This window comes from Argentina anserina, chromosome 2, assembly GCF_933775445.1.
Source record: "Argentina anserina chromosome 2, drPotAnse1.1, whole genome shotgun sequence".
NCBI lineage: Eukaryota > Viridiplantae > Streptophyta > Magnoliopsida > Rosales > Rosaceae > Argentina > Argentina anserina.
Window position 1 is genome coordinate 8133016 of NC_065873.1, and position 15669 is coordinate 8148684.

The following is a 15669-nucleotide window of genomic DNA, read 5'->3' on the forward strand; positions in this document are numbered from 1 at the left end:
TGTATAGATTGTGGGATAGAATCGATGAAGTTAAGAATCGTTAGGATTTACTGAAAATATGGATTTGCGGATTGTTAATCGTAGAGATCCACCTGTTGGATTGTTTCGATTTTCGTCCTAGAGAGCAAAGATTAATTAATCGGACTTACCAGATGTGTTGGTTATTTAATTACTCGAGAATGAGATTCTTGACTAATTTATTCGATCATATTTATGCTATACCTTACTAAATTGGACTACGAATGACTTAATCTCTTTTAAAGGGTACCTAGGCAGCCCAACCAAGGTTTGGGTGCAGCCACAAATATTCTAGATCAGAATATGGGTTAGTATTGATTTAAATTGGTTTTTACTACGTAAATATGTTAGTTTTGGACAGGGTGTTTCAACAAACAAACGCAGCTTGAATTTATTATGAGTACTGAAAAATCTATAGTCGATCAATATAAATTTGTGGATTTTATGAATAAATAAAAGTTTGTATAAATCAACCAAATATTTGTCATTGAAATCAGTGATTTTAACAATTTTGTGAAAGTCTATGTACTTTTTAAAGAGTTTGTGAATTTTTTTTAAAAAATTTCAATTATAATAAGTCCACACAAATCTAAATACGATACACCCTCCTAACTAAGCGTAAGGAGTCAAGTACAATAATAGTGTCGTTATATCGTTTGAAGAAAATCTTTTACTGCTACTGACCAAACTCCGAAAAATCCGATTTGCAATGTTGAATTTTTGACTTGGCAGACCAGGTAGTGCTATAAATCGGATTTTGACTAAGTAATCTGCATCCACTCAAATAATTACTTTTACAACAAAATTAACAATTACCTCTTTAACATCCAACTCAGGTATTGTATGTTTAGGATCACAATAGCCGTTGTACTTGTATAAATCGGGATTTTGACCGAGTAATCTGCATCTGACCGGCCAAAGTCCGTGAATGCTCCAAATATCTCTTGCTGCATCTTCATAATTCATCAAAATTAGATGAAAGCCGGTATAGCTAACATCTTTTTCTTGTTGACGTCTATCTTTTTTTGGAACTTTTGGAGCTACTGCAACATAGGCTATTAAAAGAAAAAATAAAACTTGGAATATTTTCATTTTGAAAAATAAAAACAAGAAGAAACAAAGGTGTTTGCGCGGATTGGGAGTAGTTACTTAAAAGTGTTCATGCCCTTATATAGTACATCGATCATCACTTGCTGTGCGTACCTCTCTTCTTTTCATGTTCTTTAAATTAAATTTTAAAAACAAAATTAATCCTAAAACCCAACTCATACTTGTTTTGTTTAGAATTCATATGCTTTAATCAAGTTTGGTTTTACTAATATAGAAGCATCATAGATTGTCATCACTTTCACATTTATTTATTTATTTTATGCAAAAGGGAAAAGATCATGACATAGATCAACACTTCACATTGATTTAGGTGTGTTCAATCCGAATAATGTTAAAAGATTCTGGTTGAGTTTAGATAATTCATAGAGTTTGTGAATCTATAGATTGTTTTAATTCTATATAGAGTTCAGTAGACTTTATTAGATTGATTTGTTAGTATTTATATGGATTCTAAAAGTGTAGACTATTGAAATAATAATAATTAAAATGAAAGATTGATAGAAAATTATGATAGTGGATTGTTAAAAGTCTATTAGCCTCTGCCGAGAGACATGAACATAAGCAGCACTTTCAAATTTTGGTATTTGGAGCTGCAAAAATTTTACAGAAGAGGATGAACCATGAAAATGTACATTCAAAGTTCATCTAAAAACCCAACCAATTTCACAAAACAACTTGAGAAACATAAGTTTTCCCATATACAACGCTACATGGAAAGTGAGGGCTGAGAACCCATAGTTTATGTAGGGTGGTGAAAAATAATAATGTCGATTTATGATAATAACATATTAAATCTGAAGATAGTTATAGTTACCAGAGTGACAAATATACATATGTATGAAATTCAGTGGTGTCAATAAAAGAGTTAATATAAATCTCTTTCAAAGTTCAAAGAAGATTCTGTATTCAAATCGGATAGTTCTTTATATTCTATGTAGTTTATAGCATGTTGTGCATTGTTGGAGTAACTGAGCTTGTTTTGCAGAGCTAATGCACAGGCGGCACAGCAGCCAAAACTCTTTGTTGGGATGATCCTCATTTTCGCGGAAGCGTTGGCACTGTATGGCCTCATTGTTGTTATTATCTTGTCCTCCAGAGCTGGCCGGTCCAGAGCAGACTAAGAAGTGGATGTGCAGTCTAATATTCTTTACTTGCACATTTATGCAGTCAGCTGGTAAATGTTTTGGCTGCTCACGGGTTACTGATTAGGTTATGCTTGCAGATACCCAAGATTATGATTGTGTACGTATCTACCTCGTCTTGTAGGATCAAAGTCTCTTTAACAGAATATATAAGCTCTTAAATCTGTCTCTGTATTATTATTTTTAATTATGATTGAATGTTCAGCCAAAAACTATGAACTGGTATAGAAGTTATATTTCTAGAACTAGTGCATGTATTATTCTTATCCACAACTTGAGTACATACTTTTATTTTTATTGTTAAATATCGTTAAGGATCATGCAAATATAGTCACTATCATCTGTTGGGCTTTGGAATGAGGAACACTATCAAGAGTTGCACATTTTTTGTAGCATCCCGAAAATGACTAGATGAACTCCATTACTTGATAAGTTGATATGTTATGGATTGAACTATACATTTGCAATGAATTACACATTGTGTTACATCCGGGAATGACTAGATGACTCCAATTAATGATATGGTACGGATTGAACCATACACTTGCAACGCTGCTTGTGGAAACCACACTTCTTATTGGGACTCTTCTGCACTTGAGCATTCTTTTGTAACATCCTCAGTTCTGATTGAAAAAATTAAGACGAGGCCTCATTCTTGTTATGAAAATTGGAGACATGGTAGCAATGGTTACCGCAACCAAACCCTCCCTTGTTATTTCTAAGAGATGTTATCAACGTAGGCGCGGATCTAGTATAGAGCTGGGGAGGACTCAAGTCCCCCCTAAAATCTTGGAGGGAAAAAATTTGTAGTTATTTCAGGATGAAATAATTGTGTATTATTGAATGATAATGGGGCCTATATATAGGCATTACAACACCACAATCCCGTAGGATTCGGAGTCCTAATCTATTACGGAGATGCTAATCTATCTTCTAACAGGAAACCTATTAGGATCAGACACACACAAGGGTAGAATAATAATTCTCCCGGAACACTCCCCCTTGTGTCGCATGCCTAGGTTGCATGGTGCACACATCGTTGCGTCGGTAAAAACCTTGTCAAGCAAAATAAAAACCTCTTGGGTAAAAACAAAAGCTTGATCGAAGGGAAAAAGAGCACAACGTACCATCTACATTTGATAGCATCATGTGAGGTAGACTCCCCCTGAAGTCTACGAAACAACTCCCCCTGACTAGTGCCATAATCATGGAGTACAAAGAACAACGTATACAACGTTTATTACATGCTTCTCAAACGTAGTCTTGGGCTAATGATTAATCATTAATCTAGCCACACATCCTTAGATCATACATGCTATACTTAACCAAACTTAGATCTTAGGAAACAAGATTGCATAACAACTCAAAACAAGAGTTTGTAATGAAAATCAGATTCTCGGATAGAATGACCTTCACTCACTTAAATGGCCATAACTTCGTCGTCAAATTAGGTATCAGCGAACCGTAAAATGTTCTGAAACATAGACACCCGTGGCTTTCCAGTGACATAAGGCTCACAACCTAATCCGATCGGAGCAGTTCACAGTGCTCTGTGAAAGTTGACTGACTTGCAAATTTCTGGACAGAACTGTCCTACTTTGCTAAAACGACCATAACTCACTGAATATGATAGCTATGAACAAATGGTTGGTGTTCCTGGAAAGTAGACACATAGGCCTTTCCAAGGTACCAATTTCACCATATTTCATCGAGCGAGCTGTCTTGTAGGTCTCGTTGAAGTTGACCTACGAAACTGGACAGATTCTGATTTGTCACATTCAATGTGTCTTTCACAAAGGAATGGGTGAATGGACTAATGAAGGACTGATTTTGGTCCGAGATGAAACCGTATGCATCCTCTACGCTACCAGTGTCGACTACTACACCAAGGCGTACGTTGATGTTGCTGGAGCTGTTGACGGCGTTGGTGTGGATAGGATTTGTGTTGGTTCACTAAGTGTAGAACTAAACCCATGTCAAAGAAGCAATGCAAGTCCAATGACGATGCATAGGCGCATAGGTAATCACGTCATAATGAAAGCAATAGTGTCCCAACAACACTTACATATATAAATCTATAGCTTATTGAATCTCTTCATCATCTTTACTTAGACGGAATAGAGAATCAAGAATTAGCGTTCATATGAACACATATGGGTATGAGTTCTTGCAATCGATTGTACTAAGTTCTCTTGAACGTCGCAATCTGATTACATAAGCTCTCCGTGGTCTGGAGGCATTTAAAGTCCCTCGGGCACTCTCATATCTGTGTCAAGATCCCTTTACAGATATTCTATGACCACTATCATATGCTGCAAATCAGTTTTCATGGACACTACTACTGATCAAGTAGCGGAAAGCAATTATGTCTAAAACGAGAGAATATAACTCATCGTAGTCAATACTAGGATAATGAGACAATTTTTGTGCCATAAGTCCTGCATATATCGCATGACTTCATCTTTCTCATTACACTTACGAACAACGACCAACATAACAAGTCTAGTTCAGCCTGTATTGATTCTTTCCACTTCGGTCAAGTTACTCATCGTTGATACTTTACAATGGAATAAGAGCATAAGCGAATACATCATCAATCATGGGAGATCAATCCATTAAACACACGCGCGCTGTATACGATCAATTTGTGAGAATTTTATTCTTCTCTAACATCAACAAAAGGAGTCTGTAGCGTCCCACTGAAACTTAGTTAATACACATGTTTAGAGAATATCTCTTGATGATGGGCGAAATACTTGTGCCTACGCACTTCGCTTCTTTCTTGTTTTGATTCCAGAGAATAATGGTTTCCCCCTCATCTAGGCAGGAGCCAAGACCGAAGCTATGACCCTTACTAGTCCATCTTTGCGTTTGCCACGTTTGTTTTGTGGTGCAATACCACAGGCGCCGACAACACCATAGCGTACGATGGTGCCATCGCCGGCTTCCTTCCCACTGTCAGGGATGGTGCCAACGGTGCTAGGACCAGGTCATATGAAATTCTCTCATATTCTGAGAGTTCCAACCTTACCGGCACCTCACAGCATTTATGTGTGATCTCATCACTTTCGCAATATCGGTAAAGTCATTGAGCATCGAATCTTTGACTTTCTGGAGGTAGATAATGCGTTGCACATTTGCTCACTTTGAGTAGTGCGGGATCTTAATGAGACATAGTGTCACACCACGTCAATTCCTGGCGTTAAAACCGGAATGGGAGCATTCCATATCTCCCCCTAACAACGGGAAGTATGTCTCATCAAAGTGACCGTCTGCTAATATCACAGGATAGAGATCAACGGTTGTAGATTGGAAATAGCGGACAAGTGTTGGTGATTCATAAATCATAACCAACCAGAATACTTAATCGTTTCAAGTAGACCCATTGAGATAACTACAATAGAGGCACATAAACAACTTTAACCAAATAGGCGTTTAATGAAAAGAACGTTGGGATTGTATCCAGTAACCATCTAGTACGCACTAAACGCTTGGCAAGTTGTGGGTCTAAAACGAATAAGTGTCGCTGCATGCAACATCATTACATATCTCCATGCAAAAATCGGCAGGTTAGTACCCATAACCAAGTTTGAGCTCTGCTAGATCGTGCAGTGAATGAACATGAGGAATAATATGTTCAACGACGATACCAGTAGACATGCAAAACGAAATCATCAAAGTCGTGGGGGTGAACTCTCCAACGGTATCCATTCAAATAGATTTGAGAGGATAGGAAGGGTGGTGAGCCCTTAGGATGATGATTATAGCTAAAAACTTTAGCAAATGCAGCGTTTCTTGTGGATAGCAAAGCGACGTGTGACCAACGCGTCGATACTCTTAACCTATACCATAAAAATACTGAAAAATGTCCGCATTCGGTTTGATAGGGTCCACTAATGTCACCTTAAATACTTTGTAAGAATGAAATGTTCTCGGTTGGAGCCTTATCAAATAAGGACTTTCTTGAAATCTAGCAAAAGAACAAGCTTTGCAAAATGAGCGATGGGTATCAGAGATTGCCATGGAGGCATTAGAAAACACGGGAGGCATCACAAGCTCCTGTGAAGGATGGGATGCTGCCACCGACGGCCTAAATGCCATGGAGCCACCAAGAAGGGTAGGCTCGGCCTCATCGTGCATGGCACGGATAGGCACGGCCTCACCGTGTGGAGCACGGGTGAGGTGATCCTCCAATCGCTTCGTGAACATGAAAAATAGATGATCATGTGAATTGTAAAGAACTCGAATCATCAGATCTTGTTCAAAATGACCAAAAAAATGATCATGTCAAAACCGAGGATACAGCAAAACCAAACCCATGATTCAAAGAATCTTGAGTTACATAAAGCTACTGCTGCAGGCAAGCAAAGTTATGTCCACAGGCTAACAAAACTACTGTCTAAGCTTGAAAATTCTACTGTCAATGAAATTTGATAGATTTATTCCTCTCCATTCTTAACACAAATATCAAGATGAAAATCCATCATTGGCACATATGGCCTTTTAAAACATAGCAAGGCACGAAGATATAGAACACAATCTCCGCACGAGATCCGTAAAACAACTACCTGCGCCGTAGGACAGTGTGGGTGGTTACGCAATTAGCAAGACACTCGATTTCACGGTGGGACATGCTCAAAATAAAATTAAGAGAGTCAACAACGCAATGAACTTCTCTAGACAATACGCCGTAGGATATTGTAAGAGGGGGGATTGAAACAAATGTGCAATGCCATCGAGTGTATCACATGGCAATAGAACTACATTCTTCAACTTAAGAGTTGGAAAAACATGGTATTGGAGCAGTTGAATACCAAACAATTTGGGTGGTAAAGACAATCCAATTGGTGCGGGTGGTCACCAATAATAATAAAATCGTTTGGTCACCAATAAAACTGGGTGAAATTTGGACTAGGAAAACGTGGCAGCAAGGACTGCTGAAATATGTCTGAAAAATGACGAGAAACGACGAAAAAATCGTCAGAAACCGGCGGCACTGATTGCCGGAAAACCGGCCGGCCACGGCCGGAACTGGCCGGTATGGAGGCCAGAACTTCAGGTCCGACAGGGGACGCCGGTAGGAACCGGGTGGCGGTGCCGAAAACGCCGGAATATGGCCGGAAGGCGGCAAATACGCCGGAAAACGTTCCGGAAACGCCGGAACAGTAACCGAAAAAAAAGACGTCAATTTTGACATTCCGAGGTCCGTTTTCTAAATTTGAAGGTCCAAAATCACAATGTAGTGCTATTAGGGTCCCATGTAACCCAAAAGCGGCCAATTTAAAAACCAAGGCAAATAAAATTCTCACGAGTCCATTTTGTAAACAAGAAATACGAGAAATTTTATTGAATATGCCAATATTTAATACAACACAAACAAGCTTCCAATTCCAATAGACGACTTAAGCTAAAGTCGAGTAATAATCATGGCAATGCCAACGTCATACTTGAAAAATAGTAAGCAAAAAACATAGTCAAAATAGATTGACTAATCAAAAGTCCGTAGCAACAAAATCTTGCATATCGGATTGGGCGGAGCCTTAGCCTGAGGCTCAAAAATGTGCTTACTTGAGAATGGAAGAATGTTACGTTTCCATCTCCAAAATTCCCTCAAGAAATAGATACATGTGCCAAAAATGGCATGCGTTTCTTATATGTGAAGTATGCATCAAGGTCAACTCTGATAATACAACGTCATAGACGTTCATTAAATCACTTGAAGTGCGTCTCATAGAATTCGTTATTTTTGGGATCTTTTGGCAGCAAATAGTGCTGCATCAGAGTAATGAATCAACTCAAATAAATGAGTACGTAGACCTTGGGATTATCGTTTATAGACATGAGTTTAAGAAAACTCAAACATTCAAATAACAGTCGCGATGGCGACGCATCCATAAGAAACGAGGGTTGTATAGGTTTCGAATAATCGAAATATTCAAGTATGTAACCGGAATTAGGAGGGTTGTGATGTATATGGTCACAAAATAATCGATGCATATCGGCGATTCTCATGATCGCATCCAAAATAGCGGTGTACTCAGACAACCACACGAAATCGATTTCTTCCCTTTAAATAATAACGTGACTCCCCCAGGACCGTCACACGAAAACGTCGACCAAGAGGGGAATCATATCCCTCTTTGGTCTCATCGGTGTAATAAGAAGGCCGGAAAAGAAGACATGAAAAACGCTAATATCGCCCAATAATTTATATATATATGTTCAAAAGTAGCAATTTTAAGAAAAACTTACTTGTTGGTCTGCCAAATAGACCGCATATAATTAAATTGCTCTGCAAATCGATCGTCATGCATGAAGTTGCTTGATGAATTCTTTTTCGATCTTCGTCCGATGACATAAAAATCTTGGGAGGATACGATCGAAATCATATGTAGATGACAAAAGTATCGTCTATCTCGGCATGAATGTCATCACCATAGAACGACGAGCAAAGATTTTACCTATATGAGCACGTGAAATATCGTTAGAAATAAAAACGTGCCAATGAACATTTAAAAAATGAAATAGGAAAAAGGAAAAAGGAAAATAAAATATAGTATGAAGCCCAAAGGGCTATTGTGCTCGGTAGGCCATAGGCCCAAAAGGGTAGAGAAGACGGGAGTAGCTTCTCTTGAGCAAAGAGTTTGCTTGTGCAGTTCGCGTTTCTTGTGTATATATGCGGGAGGATCAATTTTGAATCCTCTGATGCGGGGTCTTGCGGGGAAAAAAGATGTTTTTGCGGAGGGAATGCGGAAGAGACCCTGCGGGGCTGCGGAGGTTGCGTGCAGGGGCAGCTGGGGGTCGCAGGGGCTGTAGGGCAGGATCTGCGTGCGGGGCTGCAGGGGGGGTCGCAGGGGCTGCAGGGCAGGATCTGCGTGTGGGGCTGCCAGGGGGGGGTCGCAGGGGCTGCAGGGCAGAATCTGTGTGCGGGGCTGCGGGGGGCTGCATGGGTGCGTGCAGGGGTGTTGCAGGGGCAGCGTGCAGGGGTGTTGCAGAGGCAGCGAGGCTGCAGGAGCTACGTGCGGGGATGCAGAGGTAGCAGCAGGGGGGGGGGCTGCAGCGACGGCGAGCAGGGGTTGCGTCGACGAGGAACGCCGACGGGAAGATGTCGGAGGCCGGAGACGACGACGGCCAGCGGTGGAGAAGATAAAAAATTTCTAGGGCTCTAAAAGTTCAGGGTTTTAGGACAAGGTGCGTGATAACGTGTTTCAGGATGAAATAATTGTGTATTATTGAATGATAATGGGGCCTATATATAGGCATTACAAAACCACAATCCCGTAGGATTCGGAGTCCTAATCTATTACGGAGATGCTAATCTATCTCCTAACAGGAAACTTATTAGGCTAAGACAGACACAAGGGTAGAATAATAATTCTCCCGGAACAGTAGTACTATTATATATATTTATGAAGTTAAGTCCACCATTAAAACTACTCAAGCCCACCCGAGAGAGGCACAGTCTAGCCCACATCTGGGTCATTTTAATTAATCAATCGGCACTTCTTTTTTCAAACAAAAAAAAACAAAGAAAAGAAATGGGCTGTATTTGTTCAACACTCCGTACCATTTCTGCGAGTTCTCCGGCACCTCTATCTTAATTAATTCAATTGTCCTAGCTCTCAAAAAAATTGGCAATCGAGTCTCTGCGAGCTCTTCATTTTCTCAACCATCCTACTTAAATCCAATGTAAGTATTTCAATTCAATCAATTGAATCAATTCAAATTTTAGAGTTAAAAACTTAAAACTTGGGGGAAATTTGGTAATCTACATTTGGGAATATCTAATCTAGATAGAGTGATTTGTAGTTATCATTCTTTAGCGGATGTGGATCCATTAGTTAGTCCATTATAAGTTTACAACTTTGTAGTCTGTTGAGTGCTGCTGAGGACTTAAGATCAGTCTACTGGTGTTTTGTTCTTCTTTGGTTGTCTTCTTTTAATTCCAAGGTAAGACAATTTGTTCTTGTATTCAACTTTACATTACGAAAGACAATAATATGTAGTATTATAATATATATATATATATATATATTTAAGACATATTGGTTGATTTGTTATTTGTTAGTGACTTAGTGTGTTTTAATAATTGGATAATTAGAATTCAAATTTGAATATCTATGTTTTGATTTATAATGTCTAAACCTCTACCGAAGAGATCAAAATTTATTACTTCATGGTTTAGAAAAAAATGAGTCCTCAAGTTCAAACCCCATTTCTGAGCAATCTGTCGCACTCAACATATTGATGATCTGAGCCAGATCTTTCATTCCCGAGCTAGCAAATAATGTTAATGCTCTTGAGCAAGATCCCGATTTACCCTGATTTACCGTTGTTCCATTTGGCAATATCTATTTAAGGATAGAGATAAGATTCAGAAAAACTATTGTTTTTGTATTGAATTTGAAAAGTAAGATTCATTATGTAAGTGTATTTTTTTCTAATCAATAATTTTTTTTTACACCGTCAAGATTTTTTATTATAATATTTTATTTATTTTATTAACAAACTCAAGTCCTCCCATACTTCAATTCCTGGATCCGCCACTGTATCAACGTACATGCATGCAAATGACTTGCATACTCCGGCAATTTCCTCTTCCCACCTTAGTTTTTAGGAGGGAATTAAACCCATGTTGCTGGCTGGCTTTTTTTTTTTTTTTGAATAAAGGAAGCTAATGATGGAAGGAACTTTTAGATTCTACGTTTTATGTTTCCTTTATATATACATGTTTTACCGTTGACGGTTACATGAGCCACTTTATATATATGTTTCCTTATTACCGGCCACTTTATTTTAAAATAGGGCATCCAAGCTTGCATCAATCACAGCCATCACTAACTATTGAGTAAATATCCTACAAGTCTAGCTCCTAATTAAATGGCTAAATACATCCACGTTGCTTAAGCTTATTTAATTCCGGTATAGCTCCATATGAACATGACCCTCGAGGGTAAGTCATGGCAAGTTGTTAGTTTGTTACCTACATTTTCTTTCATTATTGGCTTGACACCCCTAATCCCTTCATTCAAATCCAAAACAAAATTAAAAACAATCGCACATGAATTTGAAATAGCTGAATTCTGATTTATTTTGGCAACTTGATTTATTCACCGAGACTTCCATTTATCGTACATTGATGGTACTTCACCGGAAGAACTTGGACGAACGAAAGAGATGATACAGCAACAACAACCTTGCATGTAGACTTGGTCGATAGCAGCAATTCCAAAGGAATACCTAGGAATAGTGCTGCAAGTTATTCGAAATTAGAATGAGGTCGGAGCAGCCGGCGCCTCACTTACAAAGGGAAACCAGAATCTGACGGGGTGGCTTTCCGGGAAGCCTAGCATGTTGAGCAAGCAGATTATCTACCAGCACAAAGTCTCCTTTCTTCCATTTGATTTTCACTCAGTTCTCCTCTGAGATCTTCTTCTAGGTTTCCACTGCTGACTCTGGGAATTTGGTACCATCTGTGAAGCCCGTGCTGTCCAAACCTTTAGGACCGTAGCAAAGAACTGAGTTGATCTAAACCCTCTTTTCTTTTATAGATCCTTACTGGATTCATTGGCCCTAACAGGAGCTCTCCGGTTCCATCTTCTTTAAATTTCACTTCACTGCACAGAAACTTTTCGTTTGCCCTACAAAATCAAAGAAGCCCCAATTGTGTGATAAACGTTAGTTATTACTATTGTAAGCCACCTATGAAGGGTACATTTCGTGATGGTTATGTTAATACATATGTTTATATAGGTTTCAGCTAATTAAACTTAATCTATGCCAACTGTCGCACAAGCGATTGTAATTTAGATCAACGTATCAACCAAGTCCAGCCAGAAACTGTAATGTATATGTACAATTTGTATACTTATTTAGTAATATTTTGATTACTAGTTACGATTCATTTACATATTAGAAATAAAAATTTGATACCTATTTTCAGCTTCTGCAAGCTCTTTGGGTTCTAGTATCCAATTCCATGGTTCATTCATATCGTTAGCATCCTCAGGCTCATGTTTAATCTCCAAACTAACTTTGTGGACAAAACCTGTCGTTGTAATCTTAGAGACAAATTCAGGCTCTCTGTCTCTCTTCCATTTGATTGACCAACACCTGGCTAGGGAGTATAGATGTCTCTCTAGCCTCTGGAGATGGCTGCAAACAATACAAAAATATCTTTGAAGGGGGTTCCTTCACCTGCAACAGTTTAATCAATCACATCAAATCCGTTAGTTTATATATACCGTATGCAAATGGATCATCTAAACCACAAAATGATATGGAATGAAATACCTTGCAATAAAATGACGATTTTACGAAACTTGATAGGTTCGTATTGTAAAATAAAATAAATGCAGGTTTTGAGCTAGCTAGGAAAACACATCACATAGAGACATTATGGATCCATGCTTTTATGGGTATCCCAGTTCTTAATACTTTCGTTTACTCTCGATCAGTCGATGTGTATACATAAACTCTCCCTGCCACCAAATGCCTCAGATTAGGGCGTGGCGCCGCTGAGTAGTGAGTCATGTTTTCCCATCCAAACGCCTCCATCACATGGCTGAACTGTTAGGGAATGCGGAAGAATGAACTGAAGAATGGAAATCGAAATAACTCACAACCACAAGTGAAAATAAAATGAAAGATAACACCGAGATTTAACGTGGTTCGGCAAAGTGCCTACGTCCACGGGTAGCAACAATAAAGAACCTCCACTATACGAAAAAAGGTTACACCGAGAGAAACACTACTACAAGACTTACACTTGAAGGGATACACTCTCACACACTTTATTTTCCTACACACACAAAACTCTCTACTTGGAGTTTTCTCTCTATCTCTCACTCTTGATCACACACAAGATGATCTCTCCCTTATTGTTCTTCTATGTTTATTGCACCACTTCTCATGCCTTTATATAGGCAAATATCTTTGTGCAATTCATGCATTTGCATGTAACATGCATGGAAACAAAGTCAATCTTCTTCCTTGATTCATGCTCAATGTTGGCATGCTCATCAATGCATTCTTCTTTCTTTGTCAAACAAATCAACCACCTACCACCATCAGGTTGTAAATTTGTTTCTTACCTTCAACAAAGGTTGCTCCAAGTTTCAACAAAATCAACTCCATTAATTAATGGGTCACCAAAGCAATAGGTGTGCTTGATTTACTCATGTGAACATCACATAGTTTTCACACCTAGGGAGAGATTGACCCTATCATGAACTCCTCCACGCTTTTCAATCCGAAACCCTTAAATAGAATGGCAGAGTGATCCTCGAGTCTGGTGCAGCCAGTCTCTCTCTCTTTTCACCATCTCCACCAGCTCATCAACGCCGTCGATGATCATCTCCGGAGGAGGGTTCAGTGTCTTCGGAAACACCTTGCCCCCAACTCCTTATGTCCCTCAATCTTTCCTTCCACAAATGTGTGCCCCATTGTTTGTTATGATCAGCTAGCTCTCTGAAAGGTTTTGTGGAGAAAATGCATATTGATCAGTTCGATTACTCGAGATCAATATTAACCCTGTAAGCATCGTTAGTAGTATAAAGTAAGAGGGTATCGTTCACAAACCGTGGATCCAACCAGGGTAAGGAATCACAAATATTTAACAACGAATTCATAAGAGTTTGAGGATTTTGTGATATATTTCGGATCAAACCTAAAATAAACCTAAACTAATATATACATGTGATCAACCAACCAATACATAAACAATTACCAACAAACACATAAACAATTACCAAACAAATAACATAAGAACAAAGGTAACGAAATCTAATCTAAATTAAATTCATGCCATAAGGTTCATTATACATCATAGGATCAGTCATGCAGTTAAGTTCCTCCCGAGGTTCTTAACTCAATGACACTTTAACACATTCGAACTCAGTCCCAACCTCATTCGAAATCTAACATACCAATTCATCATGTAATTACGTATTACATAAAGAAATTAACATATTCAAAGGCACAAGTCTAACCGAACCTAGGCAATAATCAGTGAAGGTGACAAAGAACAAACAATTAATCAACTCCCAAGTATCAAAATCATTTATAACTTTGAATTATTACACATGCAACGTCAACTTCCGGGTATCAATCACACAGATAAGTAAGAACACACCGAAAATCATTTAAATAAATAAACATAAACTCATGGCATAAAACCTAAAATCATTGAATAAAAATCGAAATACTAAATTCATCATGTCATTCGAAAATTATAAATATCTCATAGACAAGAATAAAAATAACTTTAACAAAACCTAAACATAAATCATCCAAGAACAAGAACATAAAAAACCCGAAAACTAAACATGAAGATAATAGAGTTACACTTTATAATTCTCCTCCCAAGGTTCCTTACAGAGGTAGCACGAGATCTTCAAGAGTATGGTATCCTAAGCTCCCAAGCTTTGGACAGAAAATATGGTAAAAGGTGGTGAATTCGGATTCTATGGTTCTTGGTGAATGAAAGTGTTTGGGCACAGCTCTGGCAAGTCTTGTGAGCAGGGGTGATCATCATTTTATGTGGAAATGAGATTAGGGCTGGGCACGGGTTCAGCCCGGGCTATTTTTTTCAGGGCCCGGGCCCGGCCTGGTTGTAGTATGACGAGCTGGGCTTTGTTCTTAAAAAATCAGGGCCCGGGTAAAACCCGGCCCGGGTTAGTTAATTGCAGGGCCCGGGTAAACCTCGGACCGGTATCATCCAAGCTGAGCCCGCCCGGTTTTCTGGGCCTAAGTCTGTTTTTGTTTATGTTCCAGTGTCATTGTATATATTCTATAAGTTTAGGATCACTTACGAAAGCCAATTACATAATGACACATAATGTCCCGGGTTTCTGGGTTTTTTTTGTTTAAGGATATGAAGGCCTGGGACCGGCCCGGAGATAACAAAGCCCGGCCCGTTTATCACATGACAACACACGAGCCCGGAAAAAAGCCCGGCCCGCCCGGACGGGCCCGTAGGTCCGGTCCGGGTTTTTTTTTGTCTTCGGACTTTTTGCCCAGCCCTAAATGAGATGTTATATATAGAGGAAGAAACCCAAGGGAGGTTGGCCACAAAGTCCACAAAGTTGAAACTAAATTGGTTGAGGTTTCCTAAATTTTCTCAATTCGGCATATCTGACCTTTGTGTCTTGTTGTGGCCATAACTTTCTCTAGAAAATAGATATTGAGATGATTCCAATTGGAATTTTCAACTAGACTTCTGTAGATTTCATCCATATATCATGCAGTTTCTCAATGATTTTGAGCTGTCCAGGGGAGCCCGTCAAAGTTGGATTATCTGCACTGCCAGAATTCTGATTTCTATAAGGATTGCATATCTTTTGCATTAATTTCATATCTTCTTCCTCCTTTGATGCTGATTTCTTTTGCACAAATTTCT

The 15669-nt window shown here is 38.9% G+C and overlaps 1 pseudogene; it reads right to left on the reverse strand.

The window, feature by feature from the left end:
* Positions 1-11567: 11567 nt before the first annotated feature.
* On the reverse strand, positions 11568-13715 carry LOC126783917 (clavaminate synthase-like protein At3g21360; annotated as a pseudogene).
* Positions 13716-15669: the final 1954 nt, after the last annotated feature.